This window comes from Moschus berezovskii, chromosome 16 (genome assembly GCF_049115385.1).
Source record: "Moschus berezovskii isolate FMDL1 chromosome 16, NW_MosBer_1.0, whole genome shotgun sequence".
Taxonomy (NCBI): domain Eukaryota; kingdom Metazoa; phylum Chordata; class Mammalia; order Artiodactyla; family Moschidae; genus Moschus; species Moschus berezovskii.
The window spans coordinates 47,872,356-47,886,669 of record NC_142475.1 but is presented as its reverse complement, the minus strand read 5'-3'; the positions used below and the strand labels follow the sequence as shown (position 1 = coordinate 47,886,669).

At 47.1% G+C, this 14,314-nt stretch overlaps 1 protein-coding gene across 11 annotated transcripts in view; it reads right to left on the bottom strand.

The window, feature by feature from the left end:
• The window catches only part of NCOA2 (nuclear receptor coactivator 2), a 295,183-nt gene extending 281,237 nt beyond the window's left edge, over window positions 1-13,946 (bottom strand). For 4 of the 11 annotated variants that reach the window (XM_055431642.2, XM_055431639.2, XM_055431636.2 and 1 more), the window contains exon 1: window positions 13,455-13,606. The gene's annotated coding sequence lies outside the window, so the exon portion shown is untranslated. The other 7 variants (XM_055431638.2, XM_055431637.2, XM_055431644.2 and 4 more) reach the window with 7 other exon arrangements.
• Between the last annotated feature and the right edge of the window lie 368 nt (window positions 13,947-14,314).

Genomic DNA, 14,314 nt, shown 5'->3' with positions numbered 1-14,314 from the left:
GAAGCACAAGCTGGGATCAAGATCGCTGGGAGAAATATCAATAACCTCAGATATGCAGATGATGTCACCCTTATGGCAGAAAGTGAAGAACTAAAGAGCCTCTTAATGAAAGTGAAAGAGTGAAAAAGTTGGCTTAAAACTCAACATTCAGAAAACTAAGATCATGGCATCTGGTCCCATCACTTCATGACAAATAGATGGGGAAACAATGGAAACAGTGACAGACTTTATTTTGGGGGGCTCCAAAATCACTGCAGATAGTGACTACAGCCATGAAATCAAAAGACACTTGCTTCCTCAAGAAAAGCTATGACCAACCTACACAACATATTAAAAAGCAGAGACATCACTTTGCCAACAAAGGTCCGTCTAGTCAAAGCTATGGTGTTTACAGTAGTCATGTATGGATGTGAGAGCTGGACCAAAAGAAAGCTGAGCACTGAAGAATTGATGCTTTTGAACTGTGGTGTTGGAGAAGACTCTTGAGAGTCTCTTGGACTGCAAGGAGTTCCAACCAGTCAATCCTACAGGAAATCAGTCCTGAATATTCACTGGAAGGACTGATGCTGAAGCTGAAACTCCAATACTTTGGCCACCTGATGTAAAGAACTGACTCAGTTGAAAAGACCCTGATGCTGGGAAAGATTGAAGGCAGGAGGAGAAGGGGACGACAGAGGATGAGATGGTTGGATGGCATCACTGATGCGATGGACATGAGTTTGAGTAAGCTCCGGGAGTTGGTGATGGACAGGGAAGCCTGGCGTGCTGAAGTCCAAGGGGTTGTGAAGAATCGGACACGACTGAGCGACTCAACTGAACCAAATGTAAAGGGGGAGCTTTGAAACCCAAAGCTGTAACAGACAATTTGGAGAAAACTGGGATAACTGAAATAGTTGATACTTGATGATATGAGTTTTCTTAAGCTTTAAAAAAGGTTTTGTTAGGTTTAATGGTTGTTATTTTGTGTGATTACCTAAGGTAATGCCTTTATTTTATGGCAACATGCTTTCTGGATAAAGGGTCATCTATAACTTACTTCCAAATAGTTCATGCAACACACACACATATACACACACAGACAAGGTGGAGAAAGAGGGAAAGGAAAAGCATTACACAACACTGAAATAGCTGTTATTTAGCCACTTGTTCTACATTATGGAAGCATCATAGGAGCTAAGGAAATAAGAGACACATGACACTGCACACGTCCCAAAGCACCGCCTTGCATCTTCACTGAGGTTGGAGACCTTTTCTACTGGTTAATATATTATTCCCTGGAGAAGGAAATGGTAACCCACTCCAGTATTATTGCCTGGAGAATCCCATGGATGGAGAAGCCTGGTAGGCTACAGTCCACGGGGTCGCAAAGAGTCGGACACGACTGAGCGACTGAACAGAACAGAACAGAACAGAATATATTATTGGTTGCTAACAGAATCTGAATAGATGACAGACAGATAGCCTTCTGACTTATTCTGCAAGTAAAATGATCTCACAAAGCAAAAAAATTACTGCTGAAGTAGAGATTTGGGAAGAAAGTTGAGAATATTTTTACAGGTATTGTCACAAGTATATATTAATGTGTGGTCTGTAAGGGTTTTGCTCTTTGAATAGTTGTAGAATTTCATTATTTATCTACTGAGACATGAGCCCTTCAAGTGATGCTTTCATTTTCTTCTTTTATCACTTCTTCCATGGAAGTGTTTAAGTAACAGCCCTATACTTTGTGTTTGGTTTTGGTTTATCACCTTTCCAGAACTAAAAATTCCCCCAAAGTTTTCTTTACCTTTGTTCTCCTCTTTCCACTATCAACTGAGATTATTAATCCCTCTTCTCATCATAGCGTCAAAATACTCTGCAGGGGAAAAGTCAGTAAGTCTGATACGGAAAATGTTCAGTTTTACTGAGGCAACAAAACCAAAACTTTGTCTTTATTGTTTCTGACTTGAAGAGGACTTCCTTCTTTTTCTATAGAATTTTCTATATAAAATCTATAATCAATGTAATAAGCAACTAACAACCTTTGAATATTGTTGGACTCGGTCTTTTTGTTCTGATTGTACACTCTGCTATGAACTAAGGTCAATCATATAAACTCCCAACAAATTGAGTTTTATATCAAAAGAACCGCTTCCTCAGGAAATCTCTGGCAGTCAGTGGTTAGGACTCTGTGCTTTCAATGCCAAGAACATGGGTTCAGTCCCTGGTTGAGGAACTCAATCCTGCAAGCCACACAGCCAAAAACAAGAGCATGCATGGTCAACGTGTTCAGAGCAGGCCAGAAAGAACAGACTAAAAGGTACAAAGGTTCATACAAAGAGTAGAAATACAGGGACACAGCTTTGTGGTAGACCCATCTAGACAGTGTCTGGGAATGTCATTCTATGGTGATTGGGAACTTATTATACAAGGATCAGTCTATTAATGACTTATAGCACAAAAGGTGAATTTATTAAATCAGCCCAAAATACAGTTTAAAAATGAATGATTTTATTTTATTTTTTTATTTCTAAAAAAGAATTTTATTAAAAAAGCAGAAATGCAAAGAAATGAACAGAGGAAAATTTATGCGAACTGCTCTGTATACTATGTGAGAGGGGTGAAATGAATGAAAAAAAAACCCACATGTATGTGTATACGTGTACACACACACACACACACACTGTCCTTACCATGTCTCCCAATTGTAGCAAACCAGTAAGAAAACAGGTACCATTCCCTGTGGCACCTCTTTCATTTAGACAGCAAGCCAGTGCACATGATCATTTAAGCATATTTATGGAACACAACTGGAGAAGGAAATGGCAACCCACTCCAGTATTCTTGCCTGGAGAATCCCAGGGACAGAGGAGCCTGGTGGGCTGCCATCTACGGGGTCAGAGTCAGACACGACTGAAGCGACTCAGCAGCAGCAGCATAGAACACAACAGACAAATTTTAATGCCAGATTTGTCAAACCATTTTATTTGATGGTTTCTCGCCCTGATATTAAACAAGTTTAATATCTATCAAAACATCTAATTTGCTTTATTAACATGTTATGGCCCTCTAATTATTTATCTAAACCTTCACCAAAAAGTGTGTATTAAGGAGTGTGGTTCCACTTAAAGTAACAAGTAGTATAAGTTGACTACCTAGTTTGAGCAAGCTGATAAACTAAACAGTCCATCCTTGAAAAATCTCTCAAGTTCCAAGGGCAGGGACTTGTTGCTCTGGAATTCCTCTATGCAGAAAGCATTAGTAGCTCAGTTGTCTGTGCAGCTCCACTGACTGTACCCTGCCAGGCTTCCCCGTCCATGGGATTCTCCAGGCAAGAATACCGGAGTGGGTTGCCATTCCCTTCTCCAGGGAATCTTCCTGACCCAGGGATCGAACCCGGGTCTCCTGCATTGCAGCCAGATTCTTTACCATCTGGGTCACCAGGCTTTCATTAATTTACAGATTTCAGGCAAGACTACTCTTTTGCATTGGTATTTTCCACCTGCGTGGTTCTAACCCTTTTTAGCCTCAATTAAATGAGCAATTCCTCTGAAGGCCACCTCCAGCTTCCTTCCAAATGCCTTTCCTTTTCTCCTGTTACACACTCAATCCCTCTCTCCAAGTAGATAAACATCTGTGGACCACTGAGGCAGGCCCAGAAAGGCTGGGGTGAGGCTACTAGAGACATCTGACCTTCACTGGGAAATTCCCTTTCTGGGGAAGGGAATGAAGAAGGCCTCCACGACCAAAACCCGCTCTGTTCCTCTGGTGCGAAGGCCCTGGCTTCCCTCACTCCTCTGAGCACCAGACCAGGTGAAGACAGGAGCTCAGCCTATGAAAATCACAAGCCCCAGAAGGCCTTCCCTCGCCCTACCTGGTCTTTGCCTGCTCTCGGGTGGAGTGGTCCCCTCATTTCTCACCTGTAAGGGGGAAGAAAGTCTCCCAAGTGCTCCAGTGGTAACCCAGAGTATCAGGGGAGGAGGGCCGCAAGCTGAGCGGTGCCTGGAGGGAGCCGGCCATCGGCACTGCTGTCCGGGTCCAGGATTAAGGACACAGCTCATCTGAACACTCTGTACCCGTCCAGTTCCTGGTGCGAGATCCAGATGCGGTTGTGCAGGTGAGTGCCTGGGACCTGGATCCCCTGGAACTCACCCATCTTCACCTGTCACCGGCTCTCCCCCCTCTGCCCTTTCCTCCCTACCACAGGGTCAGGGCCTGATTCCAGTGACCATGAGAGAGAAGGGAGTGGTGGAGAGCCTCTCCTAGCAGAGTCCCAGCTCACCCGACAGCCTGCACACAGGGCCAGGCCAGATGCCCCTGCCAGCTCCATCCTGACCCACCTTCACTTGCCTCGAGCCCACAAACCTGGGCTTCCCTCCACCTCCCGGCTCTCTCCTCCTGAATGCTTTTTCTCAAAGTGAGAAATTTACTATGACGATGAGATCATCCATGATTATGAGAACACGGTTTTATGATGTGCGTGTGCTTCACCCAGGAGAGGAGAATGCTCTGGTTTTCTTTTCTAATGTCCTTCGGTTTCCAGGCATTTTGTTGACTTTTGTCACTGTCAGTTGCCATTGTCAATATGCTCAGAAGACAATGAGTATCATTTTCTTACATTATATTTAACCGCTTACAGCCTTTAATTTATTAAACTCTTAACTGTACACACCTCTTACTTAAAATACAAGGTAGTACAGCATAAACAGATCTTAATATAACTTTATTTACATAAAGGTTATTATGTAAATAATCTTTATATAACTTCACCAGGTTTTACTTATTCTTGTTGTTGGTATTTAGCAGATAAATAGTCATGTTTGACTCTCGTGCGATGCCATGGACTATAGTCTGCCAGGCTCCACTGTCCATGGGATTCTCCAGGCAAGAATACTTGAGGGGGTTGCCATTTCCTTCTCCAGGGGATCTTCCCGACCCAGGGATTGAACCTGTGTATTCTGCATTGGTAGGCAGATTCTCTACTACTGAGCCACCTGGGAAGCGCTGACTTAATACTTACTATTTATTTATTTAACAAAAGACTCTGGTGGTGCTAGGATACAATAAAATGACACTTCTTAATGGAAAATATTTCTATATCACACTTTTATAGAAAAATCTTAAGGAATCAAGATAGTCATACATGTTACTTGAAAAGCAACGAGAGCCCTATACACTGAATCTCAGAAAAGTATTACAGAAATTGAAAATATGACACACTACCAGAAACTCCAGAGAGGCGGGCATTCCTAAGACTCTAGGAATCTGATGAAATTTTCACCAATCTTAAATCATCTTTAATATTTCCAAGTGAAAGTGAAACTGTTAGTCACTCAGTCATGTCCAACTCTGTGCAACCCTATGGACTGTAGCCTGCCAGGCTCCTCTGTCCATGGAATTCTCCAGGCAAGAATACTGGGGTGGGTTACCATGCCTCCTCCAGGGGATCTTCCCAACCCAGGGATCAAACCCCTCGTCTCCTGTGTCTCCTGCATTGGCAAGTGAATTGTCTACTGTCTGAACCACCAGGGAAGCCCCTTAGTATTTCCAACTTATAACCAGTACCAATTGTACTGGACCACCAAAGGCAAGGGAAATCATTTCCTGTTTGATTCCTGGACTGATTTTGTAGGTGGGAACAGTCTGCTAGAAAAGCCCATCCTCATTTAGATCGGAGCTTCCAGGGGCAAGGGGCTTCCCTGGTGGCTCAAATGGTAAAGAGTTCACCTGTAAGGTGGGAGACCAAGGTTTGATCCCCTGCAGAAGGGAATGGCACCCCACTCCAGTATTCTTGCCTGGAGAATTCCAAGGACAGAGGAGCCTGATGGGCTGCAATCCATGGGATCACAAAGTAGTCCATGGGGTCACAAAGAGTAGGGCACAACTGAGCGACTAACACTTTCACTTTTTCCCCCCACTTCCAGGGACAAAGGTCAGCCAGAAGCAATGGGAACTCCCAGGACCCCGTCACACCCTGCAAGTTAAGCCTTGGGAGAGGTGGGATCACATTTCCTGAGGATCCACCAAATGAGTAACAGAAAATACCACACGTTACATGTTCATCTCTGACAACAGGGCTTCAGAATGGCAGCTGGAACACTGAAAGCAGTGCCTGCCGATCCCCACACGTGCACAGGTGAAGAGTTCCCTGAAAGCTCTCCTGGCTCCCTGAAAACAATTGAGCAGACAGAAGAATTCCACAAATAGCATAGCACAAGTCAGATGACTGAATATATTATCAGCTTCCTTCGGGGACTACAATATCGCAACACCGAGTCACCCGTGCTACATGGGTTGCAAAAAATCTGCCAAACATGCATCACACAAACCACCAGCTAACAGCTAAATGTGCTAGAATTAAATATGTTACAGAAATACCAGTGTTTCATCCACCTGAAACCGCTACCCCCTAACAGGCTCTCTCCATCTCTTTTCTGCCTCTCCCCCACATTCAAGTTTTCTCAAGTTTCTTTTCTGAGCTTCTTATTGTGAGAAACAATATGGGACCTGAGTGTGCTTTCACAGAATACATCCCCACCCCTGTCCCTTTCCCTCGTGGGGAGTGACTGATCTGTGCTTTCCACAAGGACTGGATGGCACGCATCCATGTGAGGCTGCAAGGGGGTGTAGCTGGCCAGCTCACTAGTCAGGGAGGCAGGGCTCAGGGGCAGCGCTGGCCTGGGTTCAAATTCCTCTCCAGCACTCGGGCTGTGAGACCTCTGGCAGGTTATCTGACAGCTTTGTGCCTCCACTTCCTGAACTGTGAAAGAGGAGTGACAAAAGTGCCTCCCTCACTGCGTTCCAGTGGGAACCAGACAGCAGCGTATAGTAAAGGGCAGCAGGTTTTAAGTGAGCACTCAGTTAAAGATTACCTGTTTTTTACTTCATCCATTTCCATTCATATTTTTTGAAAATTAAAAGACAAGAAAGAATCCTGCAATTTAGGACCTGTTCAACACCAGGCTGATGACTAAAAAAATCTGGAGACTCTCTGTAGGTCTTAAGGTAAGTATCTGGCTAGGTGTAGGCCTGCCTGGAGGCAAGGGTTTAGGAGAGCTACAAGCCTATAGAGTTTGCAGGACTGGGTCTATTCAAACCTATTCATCCTTTTTACAAACTAAACCACCAGACTGGGAGTCTTACAAAAACCTGCAAACACTGCTTTATCAGATCCTTAACAGGAAGATGTTCTCGGACTCACCATCCCCTCTGAAATTTAGAGTGCCTCCCCACTTGTTGGTCAAGGTTCATTTTTCCCGGAAGTTTTGCTCAGAGGCACAGCGACTTACTTTCAAACTTCATCTCCTGGAAAGGCAGGGTAACTTCTACTTCACAGGGTGTGGGCAAGAATGAAAGAAGGTAGCATGCCTCAGAGAGCCCCTAGCAGGTTGATGGCACTCAGTGAGAGTGCTTCACTTCTGTTGCTGCTCTGCCAATACAGATGTTTTGGCCAAGAGCAAGAGTGAGTTATGTCTAGAAAAACTGACTACCGCAGCTGTGCAAGGGAATACCTGTGAAGGGCTGTGCAAGGGAGATTTTCCACCCTTTAGAAAACTAGGGTGGTAAGACCCAGGATATGTTACTCTTCAAAGCAGTGACAAGACACAAACAATCCACAGAAATCAGGTCACTCCCTGCCCTGTCACCTTTACCCAACTACAGATCATCATGCTGACACACACAATATGATTTCAGGAAAAATAAAACTAGTTATAAATATTCATACCTTTATTAAAGGAAATCTATTTCTTTTAGATGTCAAGGGGACATTTAACAACCTTTCTACTATAAACATTATAATCCTATTTTCGGTGGGGGGGGAACTCAAACTCAAAGCAGAATTATCTGACTCTGTTATATAATTAAAATTACACATTAAAAGAAGAGCAGATCTTTAGTTTGAAAGCAAATCAAACATTAGAGTGCACACGTCCCTCCGAAGCCCCTCCCCCACCAAAAATAAAAAAATCATCACCCACTGTGTGTTCCTCCTTTAATCAGAGGATTTTGGCAGTAAACTACCAAAGCTGGAAAACTCAAAACTCATCAAATAACATGAGTAAATGAATGAAACAATGGTTAAATGAGGCAAGAATGCAATAACAAGATCTAAAAAGCCCAAAATGAGAATTAAGTTGGCCATGGGGAACTCCATCGGGAACTCTTAATAGTTCATAATTGACTGCCTAAAAAACATAAATTCTGCCAGAATTAACAGGCTAACTTCGGCTCTTCATGTGCATCTGTCAACTGATACCCAAAGTAAAAATTTTTTTTTTCTTTCAGAACCTTTAACTATTAATAACTATTTAATTATTGCTAATAAGGTCTACCTATAAGCAGCTCCCCTCTTTCTTTCTTAAAACTATGTCCAAAAGCAGGTAAGTCAAACACTTCCGTAGGTTCCCCGCTTATTTAATACATGTCTAGAAGTTTCCAAATAGGGAACCAACTGAAAATTGTCCTAGAATCGACGTTTCCACAATTGCATTATGTCATTACAGCCGCTGGAAGCCAGAAATAGTCACTGATGAACATTTCATAGGATAAGTACATAAAATCTTTGCTGTAAGAGCCAAGAGTATTATAATCTATCTGCAGACCATGTAGTTGTTTAATTTCAGATACTTCATAGCACAATCTTTAAGATTTCCACTCTTCTCCATAATCACCCTTGCCTCAGTTTTATAACAGCAAGGAAAACTACACAAGTTTCTAAAGTATCCACAAAAGTCACATTCTCACTTCTGTTTAGAAATTACTATCTAGAATCCATAAAGTATGTATTGTCTTTATACTGTCTGAATTGAGGGCCTGTGACACTAAATCCATATTGTACGGCTTTTCCATACATTACTTTTAATAGACTTTAAAAAGTAATATGACATAATATTCTTTCTACAGTTAGGAATTCATAAACCCCTCTGCAAGCCTGTAAAAACAAAAAAGGAAATAAACACAAAAGCTAAAATTGCTTTTGTTGAGAAAACAAGGCATTTAGAGGGAAAATTAGCTCGACATGTGAAAGTGTATTAAAAATCTGAGTAAGGGGTTTGTTCTGTTTTTTCTTAAATGGTTTTCATTTTTAGTTTGTAAACAGTTGATTATTTCATTGCAGGGAAGATCCTGATTCACTGCTCATTTTATGATTTACTGTAATAAAAGATCAACACCTTAAAGCAACTGACTTATACTCTCCCTATTCTCTTAATTTAAAACTGATACAGCAAGTAATAACATAAATGACCGAAACTATTAACTATTAACAAAATACTGAAAAATGAGTAATGACTTAAAAAGTGGCTTTGCTATAAAAATAGCAAAGCACTAATCATGCATTTAAATATAATATCAATCATGACAAATGGTCAAAATACCAAATAAAGGTACACTGTGCATTTCAGAAAACTAACCTTCTAGAAAAATTGTTTAAAGAGCACCCTTTTTAAATCCAATTCAACACAAACAATTTTTTCTAAAAAAATCCAAGCTGTCAATTTAATGGGTCACCTTTTCAACTGGGTGTGATATGAAACAGCTAACGTACTGAATACTTAAATATAGGGTATGTAATTAAAGAACTGCTCACTGGTCCTTGTTTCTAAGGTGTGCAAAACTTTAATAAGATAAACCAGAGGGAGGTTCAAGACAGAGGGGACATACGTATATCTATGGCTGATTATGTTGATGTATGGAAGAAACCGATACGATGTTGTAAAGCAATTATCTGCTGATTAAAAATAAATTAAAAAAAAAAGACATATCTAAAATAAAGCCAACCAAGGAGCACTGCCCCTTTACAGCTTCACACCGCAGCCCAAGTTGCCCTCTGATCCTGACATTTTAGGCTGCTCATAAAACGCTCCCCTAACACGGAGCAAAGTCATGTAAATTATATGTAACCAATGAAGGCTTAAAATCAGAGCTAATCTATCTAACAAATACTAAATTCGTAATTAGTGAGCTCTTCTTCTACCCTCTGCTTCAGGATCCTAACATCTACAACTCCTCTGTTAAGACTGAAATTCCCAGGAGGAGGAAGGCTCAGCTCCAGTGTGCGAGCACACAATGGAATCACAGCTGACGACGCACATCTTTTTCTAGATGTCTCCATATGCTTGAGAGGATTTTTTTTCCCCCTAGCCAGGCATTAGGGGACTTGCTACTCACTGCCACTAAGAATCTGAGAACAGTCTCAAGGATTATTGTGGAGAAGGAGTAAAATAATGTGTTGCTCTTGAGCATACAAAAGGTACACGTCAGAGTGGCCTTCAGGAACTAAATTAACTAATGATGAGGCAGTTTTGCATGCTGTCAAATTCTGAACGTTGTTTAATTTATAATTCTCCCTACTTCTGGCAGCTAAATGTTTGTTTTATATTCACAGTTTTTACTATTGTATCACTAAAATAACACCTCAAGGGCTACAACAAAATGCTATTAATTTTTGTCTTCATGAACACTTACAATTATACTGGATTGGGAATTCACATTATGAATCTGAAAACGGTCTATTACACAGAGCACATTGATAAAGTGTGGTAAAAACCCTAAGTCCCCTAAAAAGACCCCTCAAATCTTTCTTAGTAACACCAAATTATTAAAAGCCTGAGCAAGCAGTATACATAAGTAATTATCCACATAAAATGCCTCAAAAAGAAAAAAAAAAAGTCCTAAGATTAAATTCATGGGATACTCATCACAAAATGAATAGATGCATTCTCAAATTAACACTACTCATCTTTTGAACTCCCAAAGATTCTACAGATTCCAGTTGGGAAAAGGAGTCTTGCTGCTGTCAGTGTGCACTAACCTCTCCAACAAAGAGTAGCACAAGCACACACACACACACACACACACAGCATAGCAGCAGCAGCTGCTGTCTTTTTAAAAGACTGCTATGCCTGCAGAGCAACCTACGATCTTTACAAAGAACCAAAGACCTATCCTCCCATTCTGAAAAGTTAAAGAGTTGCAGTCACTAGACTGCACCCAACAGTGTAAAATAACCAAAGATGTCTCCTAACCTTGCAATCACCAAAAAAGTACCCACACACTGAACCATTCACTAGTGTTTAAGCAAACTAATTTATTTTTAAGAATCTTTTGTGTGGGAGTAATCTGGCAAACTACATTTATTCACTTTTTTTCTGTAGACAAATATTCTTTGACTGGCTTGCTCCTTAAATATCAACACTTTAGGTTGCAAACAGTGATGCTTTGGTTCCTAACTTCATGTTGTTTACTCAAGAGCAAAAATGAAAAAAAAATAAAAATGCATACCATAAACTACAACTTGTTTTTTGTAATGTCATCCCAACGCCGAACTTCCAAGTGCACTTTGGAAACTGGCGCTCTAATTAATCAAGGAACCAGTGAAGCCATTACAAACAATGATGCTTAACACTCCCAATAATCAATTGACGTGAAGCTTTCCCGATGCCTTCGTTTTCAGAGCAACCTTTCAAATTTCATTGTCTCCACGCTGGAGTAGCTAAGTGAAACTGAGACAGAGGTAAACAGATAACTCCTAGGATCCTTAGCACGTAAACCGAGCGCTGAGGTTCGGAACGCGATCACTACAATATATGCCATTTTAGAAACGGGCCTCGGACAGTTACTGCCACATCCTAAGTGCCTTTAGACTTCGGTGTATCTAAGACAACGTCTCTGGTGGTACCAAAGCAATACAGTATCTCGTGCAATCTGCGTGCCTCCCCGGGTCGGAGCCCCTGTAAGTGACACTACCCCACAGATCTAGAAGTGGGTGACCAGGGATGTACAAGAGTGGATAGCTCTTGGCGTCTCCATGACTCCCCCGCCCCGCCTGCAACTCCGCTCCAACTGGTCCGGAAGAAACCCCGCCCCCCTCCTTCCTCCGGTCCCCGCGATTGGCTTACCGACACCCGGCAGGTCAATTCCCCGCCTTCGATTGGCTCACTGCCCCATCAGTCACTCGCAGCGAGATTCGGGTCGGTGGGAGGGGAAGGCAGTGGAGGAGGTGGAGTGGGAGTGGGATTAGAGGACGAGGTGACGGAGGAGGGTTGTTCAGGCTCGGTCCCCGGTTTGGGAAAGTTTCCCCTACGAGTGACAGACCCGGACGGCGTTAGGCCCGGTCTCGCTCCGAGCCGGTGCAGGACGCTCGGGTCCCTGATTCCCGCCCCTCGGTCCCGCAGGCCCCGGAAACCACTAGGGGGAGGGGGGAAGAGGGAGGGACCAGCTAACCAGGGACCGACCCACCCCCGATCTCGGAAGAGGCGCCTCCGGGACTCCCCGGAGAGGCGGGGGGCGGGCAGCGCCAGCGCGCCGCGACGACCCCCGGCCCCCGCCCCCAGCAGCCCCCAGAGGCCCGAGAGAGCAGGGTCCCCGGGCCCGGGGCGGGACCGTCGCAAGCCGGCCTGGGGGGCCCCTCCCGCTTCCCGCCTGGGGCCCTGAGAGCCAGTCCCTTCAGGGGCGGGGAGACGGGGGAGAGGAGGGGGCGCTGGCGAGCCAACCCGGAACCTCCCGGCCCGCCTCCCGCCCCCAGCCCCGGCCCCTGCGCGCCTCCTGCACACACGCCCGCACCCAGAAAGTTAAGTCCGGGGCGAGCCCGGCGCGGCGCCGCCGCGCTCCGGCCCCCCGGCTCCCCGCCCCCACCGCGGCCCGGCCTGCTCGGCCCGAGCGCGCCGCCCGCCCCGCCCGCCGCAGCGCCTTCCCGTCCGCGCGCGGCGCCCCTCGCCCCCAGCCCCCGGCGCTGACACGGGCCGGGCCCGGCCGCCGGGCCGCGGGTCCCCTCTCCTCCAGACGTCTCACCCCGCTGGCCGCCCCTGACAAGGCGTTTCACCTTCACACACCCCCGAGCACTTCCCGAGTCCTGCCACCCCTCGCCCGGCTCCCACCCTGCGCCGCAGTCGCTCCGCGTTTCCATGAAAGAATGCACCTTCTCGGGCTTCACCTTCCCGTCTCGCTGCCTCGCGCCCCCCGAGGGCGCAGGAGACGCGCTCCCCGCCGACCCGCACCGGGCAGGGGCGGCGGGCGCCGGAGCGCCTCCGGCGGGGGCCGCGCCCGCGCCCCCGGCCTCCGCCGCGCCTCGGCTCTCACCTCTCGGCCGGCGCCGCGGGCTGCAGCCTCCGCCCGCCTCGCGCTCCGGGACCCGTCTCCCGAGCTCTCGCAAAGCGCTGGAGCGCCTCCTTTCTCTCGCAGGGACTCCGCGTCTCCCCGCCGCTTCCCGCCCTCCCCACCCCTCCCCACCCCCCCAAGTCCCAACTCCCCAGCTTCACGGCGCCTCTCCGGGGTTGCAACTCCCGTTTTCCGCGCACCGGGGCAGCGGGTCCCCGCACACAAAACAGCCCTCTCGGCGGCGCGCGGCTCTGCCCGGCTCGGCGCAGGAAGGGCGATCGCGGCCGGGGGGGTGGGGACGCGGCGCCCCCCGCCCGTCAGCCGCCCGCCGCCCGTCTCCAGCCCGCCCTCGCGGCCCCCAGGGAAGGAGCGGTTACCGGCTCGGATCGGTCACGCCGTCAGGTGCCGGCTGCCGTCGGCGCTGACCTTCGCCGCCGAAGCCGTGGCTGAGGCTGCGGCCGCCATGTTCCCGTGTTAATAACTGCTGCCTGGTTGTTTATTTCAATGGAGATCCTCCCCCAACTCCCTCCTCCTCCGCCACCTCCTCCTCCTCCGCGTCTCCGCACTTGCCTAGAGACACACAGACCGCGCGAGCTCGCGATCAGGGGAGGGGGCTCGGGAGTCAGGCAGTCCCTCCCTCCGCCTCCCGGGCCGTGGCCGCAGCCGAGTCCTGTCACTGGGGAAAGGACGGGGCGGAAACTCGCGTCCCGCGCCCTCGGGGAGGGGGCAAAGGTGGACGGAGGGTTCTCCCGGGAGCCGACCCTGGCCGCGGACTCTGCAGCATCTCCGTCGGCGGAGTCCTCTTAAGAAGACGACCCGGGGAGAGGTGAAGAGTGAGGAGAGAAGGCAGAGGGGACAAAATGGGTGACAGTGGTAGCAGGGAGGGTGACCTATGGGTGACTGGAAGCGAGGGGAGAGTAAACAGATGACTCCATGGGAGGGCAAAGGGCAAGTGCCAAAAAAGAAAGCGAGCGTGTGGGACCGGCCGGGGCTGCAGAGTGGAGGCAGTGGGATCTGGAGGTTGCAGACGGCCAGGCAGACGCCCCCGCACGAAGATGGGGAGAAGGCAGTGCCAGGTTCGCCCCGGGAGGAGCCACCCGTCGGCGCTCCGCCGGCGCCCCTCGAGCAGCAGCCGGCACCCCTAGGACGGACCTCGCACGCCCGCGTCTGCTGCTGCGCCCTGGAGGCGCCCGTCGTCCATCAGTTATCCCCCGGCTCCAGAGAGAATTGGCTTCTT